General features: G+C 44.2%; 1 protein-coding gene and 1 long non-coding RNA gene across 8 annotated transcripts in view; one reads left to right on the top strand and one right to left on the bottom strand.

Moving 5' to 3' along the window:
- The window catches only part of ESRRG (estrogen related receptor gamma), a 628903-nt gene that overhangs the window by 580333 nt on the left and 37733 nt on the right, over positions 1 to 10837 (bottom strand). The window contains exon 1 of one of the 7 annotated variants that reach the window (XM_019822196.3): positions 4097 to 4233. The exons of 2 other annotated variants lie outside the window; for them this stretch is intronic. The gene's annotated coding sequence lies outside the window, so the exon portion shown is untranslated. Of the gene's footprint in view, positions 1 to 3156; positions 3276 to 3436; positions 3559 to 4096; positions 4234 to 10837 lie in introns of those variants that run through there. 4 more of the 7 variants (XM_045048793.1, XM_019822198.3, XM_019822191.3 and 1 more) reach the window with 4 other exon arrangements.
- LOC102902662 lies at positions 3511 to 10125 on the top strand. Its single transcript, XR_442289.4, has 3 exons — positions 3511 to 3624; positions 7688 to 8540; positions 9427 to 10125. It is a non-coding gene; the product is annotated as an uncharacterized LOC102902662 (long non-coding RNA).

The raw sequence follows: 10837 nt of genomic DNA on the forward strand, positions 1-10837 counted from the left end.
TTGCATAGGGCTCGGTCTGTTTCCATCACATTCTTTCTCCTCTGTGCATTCTTTGTAACATTTGTCCCAAGAAGTTAACATTAAACCCTGCTCCATGGCAAAGTCCCCACACTAACAACAAGCAATTACGACTGTACATATCATTTCTGATGTGTCCAGATAAAGACCACAGAAGATAGGTTGGCCAGAAATGTTAAATAATTGAAAAGGATAATGACTTAATAGAGTAGTAAGCTTAGTTTACAATGCAGCCAATTTAAAGCCATAAAAACACCGTGTAAAAATTTTATCTTGTGGTTGACCATTCCATATCCTATCTATTATTCAAAAGTATCTCAACACTGTTTTTCTTCATTAATGTGGCTTTTGGCGTTTTCCTCAAAATCTTTGTGTTCCCGCGGTTTTCCAACAATTTGGAAACAAGTACAAAATTCCTCCGTGATATCATAAATTCACCTGACCCGGATAGCGAGCTCTTGAATGTCTAACTGAAATTAACTTTATAGACCAATCTGTAGGGCCAACAGAACTAAAGCTACTTGTAGCAACACATCTGTAAACAAAAGGAGAACCTCATAATAACCCCTTTTCCTGTGACACCCTAATCCAGGGATTTGTCTATATTAGAAAATGTCATGGGGCATCAGGAAAGTTTTGCCTTGAGTGTTCAGCTAAGGTGTGCACGGCACGTCTGTGAAGGAGAAAAAAAGAGACACTTAGGATCAATTTCAAACATAAGCCCATTATCACTGGCAGGCTCTTGCTAAAATTCTAGCTGCAACCAAAATGTCCCTGTCAACAAGGTTACAGAGAACGGCCCCAGATATTCTCAGCCACACTTTCCCCACCCTTCAGCTGTCTGCCGAGTTAGTTACACCTTATCTGGCTGTACCGCCGTCCTCACACTGATTCAAATTCAGAACTCGAAATGAAAGACGAAATATCTCGAAGATCACTTAATATTGAAATACTGTTGCAGTAATAAGCGGTGCTCAGTTGGAGATGGGAACATGGTAGTCTCTTGGTAACCTTTTAATTTCTGGAAAAATGGTACAGAATAAATTGAGTGGCACACACATGGAACCCTCATGGATAGATCTGCACTGTTTTGTTAAAGCACCACCCATCAGGAAGTGTGTTTGCTCCCCTTGCAATTTCCTGTTAAAGAAGACCAGCAGGTTCCAGTACGCACCATGCACAAAGATTTAAAAGCTATTGTGACTCAATAAAGAAAACAGATCATCTGTCATCCACATTCATCGCCCCAGTCAATGCATAGTCTTACAAGCTATCGGACGCTATTCTCAGCATACACACATCTATGTAACACGAGTTTAAAGAGTTAGGAGAGTTGTGTCAGTACAAGTAACAGTCATGGGTAACACACAAATACGTGTTTGAAAGGTCATCTAGGCCTGTTTCGTGACAGACTTGACTCTTCATATCTGTAGGACAAGAAGCCCCATCAATGTCACTTAACCTACATCAACGTTTTCGTGCACCTTACTTCTGCCGGCCATTCCTCAGCCCAGATGTGAGAACTGTTTAAATTTCCCTCTCTTTCCCAGAATGACAGGACTGTTTCTTAGGCTGGCTAACTCATTTTGATAACATCAAATCTACTGGACAGGGAAAAGGAAAAAAGAGCCCTGCCACTGTTCCCCAACCCCATTCCCTGCCTTCCCCTTGAGGACTTTTCTTCCTCTTTTCTCTTGCCTGCTGCTTCTGAATTTGGGCATGTTCCAAACACACTCCCCTATTTGGTCTTTGGGCAGCGTGAGAAACAAAGGAGAGTTTTTCTTCAAAACTAGACCAAGTCATTCAGCTGCTCTGAAACACTTCAAAACATCCGCATGTCTCTTGATCCTGACTTAAAGTATTAAGCAGTGGTGTTTTGAAAGTGGTAGGAGGTCATGTGTGGACCTAACAGCTCCTCTCAACTCACATGCTGAGAATTTTTCCTTTTCCTTTCTTCTTCTTCTTCTTTTTCCTTTTTTCCTTTCTGTTAATTTTTTTTGTAAAGAGAGACAGAGAGAAAAGGTGCTATTTTCAACATTGCCCCCTGGTTCAGGTTAGCAAAATCGTGTGCTTTCTGTGTGTGCCTGTGTCTTATTGTACAGCCACTGGTCCTGCTACTACAACACAAACACAGCAAACGTGCCTCCCTAGTTTCAGCAGACCCATGTGGCGATTCACAACATAACCGAAGCAAGCACAATAAATAAACACATACATAATCATTCCACAGCACTGAGGCATGCGGGGGGTTTCTCCCAGGCCCTTCCGGACTCTTCCAGAATTGCTCATTAAGATTCTGAAAGGGGGGAGGGGGGTGCAGCTAGGAAAAGGTTGCCGGAAGGGAGAAGAGAAGGGGAGGAGGGGGGATTTGCCCTCTGTGTCTTTCTCTCTCTGAGAATCTCCCGTCACCAAACATGGAGGGGGTGGGGGTGGGGGGGGGGACTCTATCCTGCAGACGCTTCTGACATACTTGAGGGGGAGAACGGGGGTAGGTGGTTTGAAATACTTAAATGATGGTCGGGTGACCTCCGTGCAACTTCAGGGACTGCCTCCCTCGGGAAGGTGACCGGGATGGGGAGCCGGGAGGGAATGAGGCATAGAGGACAGGAGGAGAGACACCCGGGACCACGGCAGCAGCAATCACCAGAAGGATTTTCCAGCTCACGACAGCAGTCCTCAACTCCTGACACCACCCTCTCCCCCAACGACCCCTTCCCCATCGCCCCTCCCCCGCCAGAAGCCCGGAGGACTCACCCCAACCTCTGTCAGTCCAGTGCCCTAACTCTGCCCTCACTCTTTGCCACTTTCCCAAGCCTGAAGTCTCTATCCAGGGAGGGGGATGGGAGAGGTGTTTAAAGAACAGATCTCACTGACATTAGAATTCATCCGTGTCTCCGGCACACGCACGCTGACAGTTTTGCAGTCATGGCAAGGCAGGTCTACAAGAGATGGACGGTACTTATGGTTGTGTTATTGAGGGAGGGGTTGCTTTTTTTTTTTTTTTTTTCCAAGAGACTCTAAACAAGTGAAGGGGGAAGGAGGTAGCAATAGCGATTTCCACCAGGACTGCAAATCAAGAATGCCCCAGATGCCAATGTCTGTCTCCAGATGTTGATGATAAGGATTTGGACCAGTTACCTTGGCAGGGTCAGAACTGCAGCAGCTTAACCAGGTGAGTCGTCGGGGATTTTAAAGAAGCCGAAGCCGGTTTCTTCGGCTACGAAAGTCTACAGAACCCCCATGCAGGAACATTGCACATCTTACACACGCCTCCTTTAACTGGGCTCCCGCGACCTCAGCAGGCGAGGGGGTGCTGGCCGGCCCGCCGGTGGCAAGGGCACGGCCACCCGCTCTGCCCCCGCGGGCGCGGGGCCGGCCTGGCCCCCGGGGTCCGCGTCGCGAGCGGCTGTGCACTCACCGAGCCGGGCTGCGAGGGGCAGAGGGGCGCCCGCGGCTAGCCGGAGCGCCGAGGCGCCTCCCTTTTCTCTTGGTAGCGTCGGTCCGCACTCCCTGTGACCCAGGACGTCATGATGCCTGTCTGTTTTCTCAATGATAACTTGGCAGAAGAAGACAGAGGCTGCCAGGTTCTCCTCGGGTGGTTACTTGGTATGTGCACGTTTCTGTTTGCATGCGTTTCTCGCTCCCTTTTTAAAAATAAATATCTGTGTTTAAAAAAAAAAATCCCCGGCACTGTCATGATTTGATTGCATTACTGCGTTGGCATCACTGACGCCTCTGGGTGTGTGTGTCTGTGTGTGTCTGTGCGTGTGGGGTTTTTTGCCCCTTTAAATCCTGCTGCTGCCGCCGCCGCCGCCGCCGCAGCCGCTGCAAACGGAAAGCAAGCATGCGTTCATCTTTTGTCTTTCATTTTACCTTCAGGGTGACATTCAGTGCCAACTGCTCCCTTTTGACCGTCGCCAATCCCCGCCTGGGCAAAATAAATTTTCAAAACGTGGGGGGAGGGGAAGGAACAGCCCCTCGGCCCGAGCGCGGGGCTCTCGATTCCTTCCGCTAGCGGACCCCCAGCCGCACCCGACCCACCTCCCGCCCCTGAAAAACCATTTTCCCGTCTACCCACCGGGCCCAGGCAGAGAACTGGCACCGAGACAGCGAGGAGCATCCACCCCGGCCCAGACACTCATGTTCGCGGCTCGCACTTGCTGACTTGCATCTCAGTTGCCTTCTGAGTGTGTAGGCCTCTCACAACTGGAGCTATTTTTGTCTCCCAGAGATGTTCTTTAAAGCCTTTTAAAAATGGGAAGGGGGCAGGGAAGAAAGAGAGGGAGAGGGAGAGAGACAGAGAGAGAGAGAGAGAATAAAAGCCCAAGCCCCCTCTTTGAGGGGGCCCTGCAGACACATCAGGAAGTCTGGGGGGCTCCTGGCACCTGACCCACCAGGGGAGTTTGAAAGGGCAGAAAGGATAACTAGGTTTTCATCTGAATTCTTCTACAACAGCAGGAGAACTTTGTCTTACGGCAAAGATATTGTTGCCGGCTTTCCACTGCATTTGTCATTTTTTATAATTACGCTCTCTGGAATCCGTAGGAAAGGTCTCCACAATAACCCTTAATATTTATTTCTGCAAACATGAGAATGTATTTTAGATGGTGTGGCCACGTGACCGGTACAGCACAGAGCAGGTCTTTTTATAATATTTAGTTTCTGTCATTTGTACACGGGTCTGTTCTACGTGGCTTCTATTAATCATAACATTGCACATATCAATCACCATATGCGCATTACTGAAAAATAAAAATCTAGTGCCAGGTTTGCAAATACTTGGCCCTTGTTTATCGTTAATTCCCCGTCTGGAGTAGAAGAATGGGCTTGGGAATTTTTTTCCATACGCTTCTTTTTCGTTGACCTTGGTCACCATCATGGATTGGTAAAGTCACTATTCCCACGGATTCCCAATCCCAAAGATGACAGCAGGAGCCAAGGTTGCAAAAAAAAAAATAAAGCGTGGGAGAGAGTGTCAAATCTGAAAAGCAAAGCTGGTGGGGAGAAAAACTTTTGATCTCATCCAAGATAATCTGCAGCTGCTCTAGGTTTGAGACTAGTTTGCCTGCTTGAGAGGTTGGCTACACTTGATGAAAATAACCGGTAACTTGTTAGGTCTTTTCCCTTTTTTAGTCTTTTCCCTCTAGAGTCATGTGCCAAGAATCGCTAAGCAAATTCCATAGGGAGGGTACTGCAATTCTGCAAAGATCAGACAATCAGAATCGGAGAAGAGCCTCACCAAAGTAGGCCCAAGAGGGTCTGAGGACTATTGACCAGTAGACAGATCCCCAAACTTGAACGGGGTGCTGCTTCACCCTTAACAATTGGACACAGCCCTCTGGCTCGGCTTATCGGTCTCCTTGCAAAGCCAGAAGAATGAACTGGTGCAGTCTTGCCTGGTGCGTAGAGGGCATCAGTGTCAAGGAAGGCAAGGGCCTATTTGTAGTGAGCGTCTATTGATGTTATTGGTAACTTTTTAGCATACTGTTCAAGAGAGGCTCGTTAATATTCAAGCTACCAACCTGGTTCTCCGGCTTTATTACTTATTAGCCTTAGAACAGGACCTTTAAAGCCTCACTGGCAAAAAAAAAAAAAAAGAAAAAGAAAAAAAGAACCATAAAAATTTGACTAACTTTAATCCCTTGAAAATCCTTTTTTTTTTTTTTTTTTTTGCCCGGACAAATGCCTTCCACGCTAGTTGCCACCCATCAACATGCCACTGCAGGCAGCCGGGGGGTGAGATGTTTGAGCAATGAGCAAAGGGGTAGATCTAGGCAGAGGACTCCAGTTGGAATAGATCCTTCCTAAACCGGATTCTCTTAAGCCACCTCTGGCTAAGAGCTGCTCTCTGTTGTTTATTCAGACTACGTTCAAGTCTTTACTTTCTGGCTTCACCCTAAATATAATAGTTAATGTTGTTGTAGCATGTTCAGCTTAACTTTCCAACCAAACCAAAGGGCAAGACAAAAATGCTTACTAAGATGGATGGAATGCATGAAAGTCGTGGTCCTAAACTTCGCTAGTGTTTAGAATTTGCCAATCCAATTAAATCTTCTCAACAAAAACATGAGAGAAGGATTATAGGTATCCTCATTTTACCCCCAAAAAAACTGAGGCACAGAGAAGTTAAGTAATTCGTCCAGCCTTTCCCAGCTGGGATCCAAATTCAAGTGCCCTGAGCCCTCACTATCAAGCTCTTTACCTGTTCAACTTCATTCAACCTCCTCACATCTTGCACCCATGGTTCAGTCAGGCTGCATATCCACGGCCCACCTCACACCCTTTGTTAACCCCAACGTCACTGCTCAAGCATTCAGTGCCCCCTTCTGCCTCTTTGCTATTCAAGTTCTATCTATTGGTCAAGGCCAAGTTCAAGTCCTACTTTGCCCACAAGCCATTATTTACTATTAGTGGGTGTATTGATCATTCTCTCTCTGTTCTACGCTGTTCACTTCTATGTATGACATCACTGTTCTCCGTTTCTGGGTTTATTTTTTCATCTCTTCTTCATCTCCCGATTCCTTTCTAACAGCATTATGCATTTTTTTCCCTGCTTCTTCAGGTTTGCCTAAGTACAACACTGGCTGTCATTAAATAGCTTCTGATGTACTAATTGACACAAAACTGCCCTTTGGAGAGCTAAGATGTCACTTCAATCTGACAGAAGCTGGAAGTTTTTTATGTAGCAAAAGTTTTATCCTTTTAACTGAAAACATTGCAAACTTGTTTCTCTATACTTCAGATAGTCCCTAGAAAACAGCTAAGTAAAATCAGAGGTGAAATTATTTAATTGGAGAAGCATATTATGATGAGGTAGAATTTAATGAGTGTGTGGGGGGGGGGTGGACAAAACTTAATCATTTTTAGCCATTATGAGCTATATTTTGAATTTTCTGAGTGTCAGATTAATTTCTCTGTTTAGAAAGATAGGAAAATAAGTGAGAATCACTTATCAGACCTGTGATCTCTTATTGCATCTGCTACTGACTGGCTGTGTGTAACTTCTGGCAAATTATTTAATAACTCTGGGCCTCAGTTTCTCTCTTGCACAAGAAGAGATTTAATCAGTCTCCAAAGTCCGTCCAACTCTAAGCTTCTACAAATCTGAAACAGGATGTGGGAGAGAATGAAAGAGAGGGCTCAGCCTAGGAACCCTGTTTTTTTTTTCTTTTTCTTTTTTTGGAGGATATAAAAAATATGCTAAGGAGCTCAGGTAAAGTTAATAAAGATCATATTTCAATTTCTGAGTATACTTAAGGATAGCTCAGGAAAAAATCCATATACAAAAAAATGTTCAAACTTACATTTTAAAAGATAGTCTCTGGGTGCCTGGGTAGCTCAGTCGGTTAGGTGTCTGACTTCGGCCCAGGTCATGATCCCGTGCTTTGTGGGTTCAAGCCTGGCATCAGGCTCTGTGCTGACAGCTTGGAGCCTGGAGCCTGTTTCAGATTCTGTGTCTCCCTGTCTCTCTGCCCCTCCCCTGCTTGCACTCTGTCTCTCTGTCTCCCCAAAATAAAAATAACTTTTTAAAAATTTTTAAGATACTCTCTTTTATATGAGATAAAATAATTAACTAAGTATACCAATAGCCCACCCTATCAGCTAGAATGTTATTAATTATCATTCATGCTTGCTTATAACTTTCTAACACAGTCGTATTGTTTTACAGATCTTATTTGATATGAATGCATTTTTTTGCCTGGATGCCTTAATCTCCTGGTTAGCTTGAATTAAATCATGAAGTTAGTTAAAGAGCACAGGTTTACAGTGAAGAGACTCAGGGGTTAGAACCAGAGCAGGATCACCTACATATTTCCTCATTGCAACTAACTCTGGGAAAGCCTTTCTCCATGTTCCTTTCCTTATTTATCTCTATTGAATACTTATAACTCCTTGACCCTCTCCGGTTTTTGTTAGGATAAAATGAAATAGCAGAAGAGAAAGCACTCTTCCAACATAACAAAATATTATCATGGCAGATGGACCGTATTTTACACCAGGGTTGATTTTCTAAAAAATTTTACAAAGTTAATAGAACCTAAGGTCCCCTAGCTGAGAATCTCAGTTAACTTCTATTTACTACTTACAGGACTTCACAAAGGTCTATAGCTAGCTGAAGGAAGAATCAGGATGATTGTGCAGAAATCACTTTGTCCCAGGCCACACTCAAGTCCTGGTACACACCGTGGGAAAATAGTACAGCCAATTGCAACAACCAGGACCAGGGTAATTAGGATACCTATTTAAAATAAATTTATACCATGCGTCTCTCATGAAAAAAATAAAAACGTTTGCATGAGGCAAGGGCGCTCAAGGCAGACTGCATGATAGCTCTAGTCTAGGGATCCATGGACCGATTAAGTCTTAAGGTTGTAGGCAAAGTGTGTGTATGGGTGTGTGGGTGCACAAGTGCACGGGCAAGCATGCCTGCAAGTGACGCCATTATTCTCAAGAAAAGGCGGATAACTTTCATCACATTCTGAGGAGGGATCATGACTCCAGAAAGGTTAAGAACCACTGAGGTAAGAATAGTTTATTTTAAAACTGAACTTAAGGAGAATAATACATTCCTTTAAGCCGAATGCTGTGCTGACTATACCACGGGCAATGTATTAATAATCACCTGTGTTCAGAATGATGGCCTTGAGACCCAATAAAAGCTTCAATCATCAAAGAAATTTATTGTCAGGGTATTTTACGTAACTTACACAGGACAATGTATCGGCCTTTTAGAAAGATTTGAATATTAAATAAAATAAGACAAGGCTTTTGGTTTTGCTTAAGCTGGTTGGACCATTCTCTGTGTGCTAAGAAAGATGAACCGAGCACAGGAAAATACTCATTGTTTCTAGGAATACGGGTAAGGTCCACTCAGCTGTGGAGTGGCAAAAAATGAGGGTCTGAAACAGAATTGTGGCAGTGAGGTGGCTTGGAGGGATATTTGGCAGGGATCTGGAATCGACAGACTGAATTATCTGGCTTGGACAACTAAATTAATGGTAGCATGTTAAAGAGGTACAAATTAAGCTTATGCTAAGAAAATAATGAATTTGGTTTGGGATATGTTAGGTTTAAAGGCCTGTGAAATAGCCAGATTCCACTGGCCTTGGGAAAGATTTAGAAGAAATCTGTGGCTGGAGAAATTTCTTTGGGAATTATTAGTGAATGGGCAGTGGTATGAACTGGTAATAAGATGGGGGTGGAGAGGGAGGATTAGGAATGCAAATGACTTAGGAGCATCTGAAATAAAATTGCATTTATTTGAATAAAATCTAATTTGTGAAATATGAAATCATATAATACCCAAGGCTAAATAGTGTTGGTGATTTTAAATATTTATAGACACCTGTATTCGTACCATAAATCTCTGAATAGGACTATACATCTCAGATTTTATTTTACACCTAGGGCTTTCTGGAGTTCTTCATTTCAAGGCTCTGTTTTTCATTCGAGATAGTGCATTCGCTGCCTGGGTTCAGAAGGGAGTAAGACTCTTCTCTGGCAACCAGGTTCAACTGGAAAAAATCATCAAGATGTCACCTGATGCCGCATGTTACAACTATGTTCTCAGCTACGTGACCCTGCCAGTTGCTGAACCAGCAGAGGTAACTCAGCGTCACGGAAAGAACACTTAAACTTGGAGTCAGAACACTTGATTGGGAGTCTAATTTCTGCCTCTTACTGCTGTTGTGATCCTGGGAAAGTCATTCAACTGCTTCCACCCTGGATTTCCTCCTTGGCACCTGCCCTCGGGGAATGATCCCTCCGGCACTGGTGTCCTCGTGACTACCAGTTGGGTAGAGTGAGGAAACCCAACCACATGCTTCAAAATTCCCCTCCTGGATGAACTCTTCTAGGATGTCCTCTCCCACTCTCCTCTCTGTGACAGCCCAGTGGGCCCCACCACCCCTCTTCCCCACCTCCATCAACACACTTCCATGACTATACTCACCTTACTTGAATTATTGTTCATATGTCTGCCTTTGCTGCTCAGTGGTAACTGCCTTCAGTGTAACAGAGATTTTAGTTATCTTTTACTCCTTGTGCCTAACACACAGTAGGTGCTCCACGAATGTTAAGTGAATAAACTGTTATCAGGGGAGAGCATGTGCCGACATCTGTTCCTATTCCATGAAAATTCTTTAGATAATCTGAGAAGTGGAAAAGCAGGGCCAGCCTTACCCATAGGCCATAAACTGTACTATACCAGTGCTTTGCTCAGAAGGGGCCTCTCTCTGGTAAAACTCCTGCATATACTGCTTATTACGCTACTTTTATGAATACAATTATTATAAGGGAATAAACTAGGCCATTTCCTGGTCATATTTAAACCTAAAATGCAAAACTGCGCTTCCCTCCAAAAAACATATCAACACTGACTTTGTTTGATGCTAACACATAAATGCTGGATACCAGATTTTTCCAGAGAGCTAAGGTGAAGGAAGATAAAGAGGGTGGGAGACAGCCCTGGGGACAGGAAGGAGGGCTGAATGGCTATCACAGAGTGGCGGAAAGGACCCAGAACACAGAACCCAAGGTCCTGTCTCAAATTCCTGGAGAATGATCTTAAGCTCTCTGTGATCAGTTACTGCGTCTTTAAAATGGAATCATAATGTTTCAGTAACAGAGTGACCAAGGGGATTGAATGACATAATGTATAAAAGGCCCTGATGCCCTGTCAAAACAGGTGCCTGATAAAAGTAAATTTTCCTCCCTCCCTTTCTTCCTCCCTGTCTGTTTACCCTTCCAGAAGAAAAAGGAACCAAATTCACTGATTCACAACCATGATCAACTTGTAAACTTTATTCTTGTCCAGGCT

The sequence above is a fragment of the Felis catus genome, chromosome F1 (genome assembly GCF_018350175.1).
Source record: "Felis catus isolate Fca126 chromosome F1, F.catus_Fca126_mat1.0, whole genome shotgun sequence".
In the NCBI taxonomy this organism is placed as follows: domain Eukaryota; kingdom Metazoa; phylum Chordata; class Mammalia; order Carnivora; family Felidae; genus Felis; species Felis catus.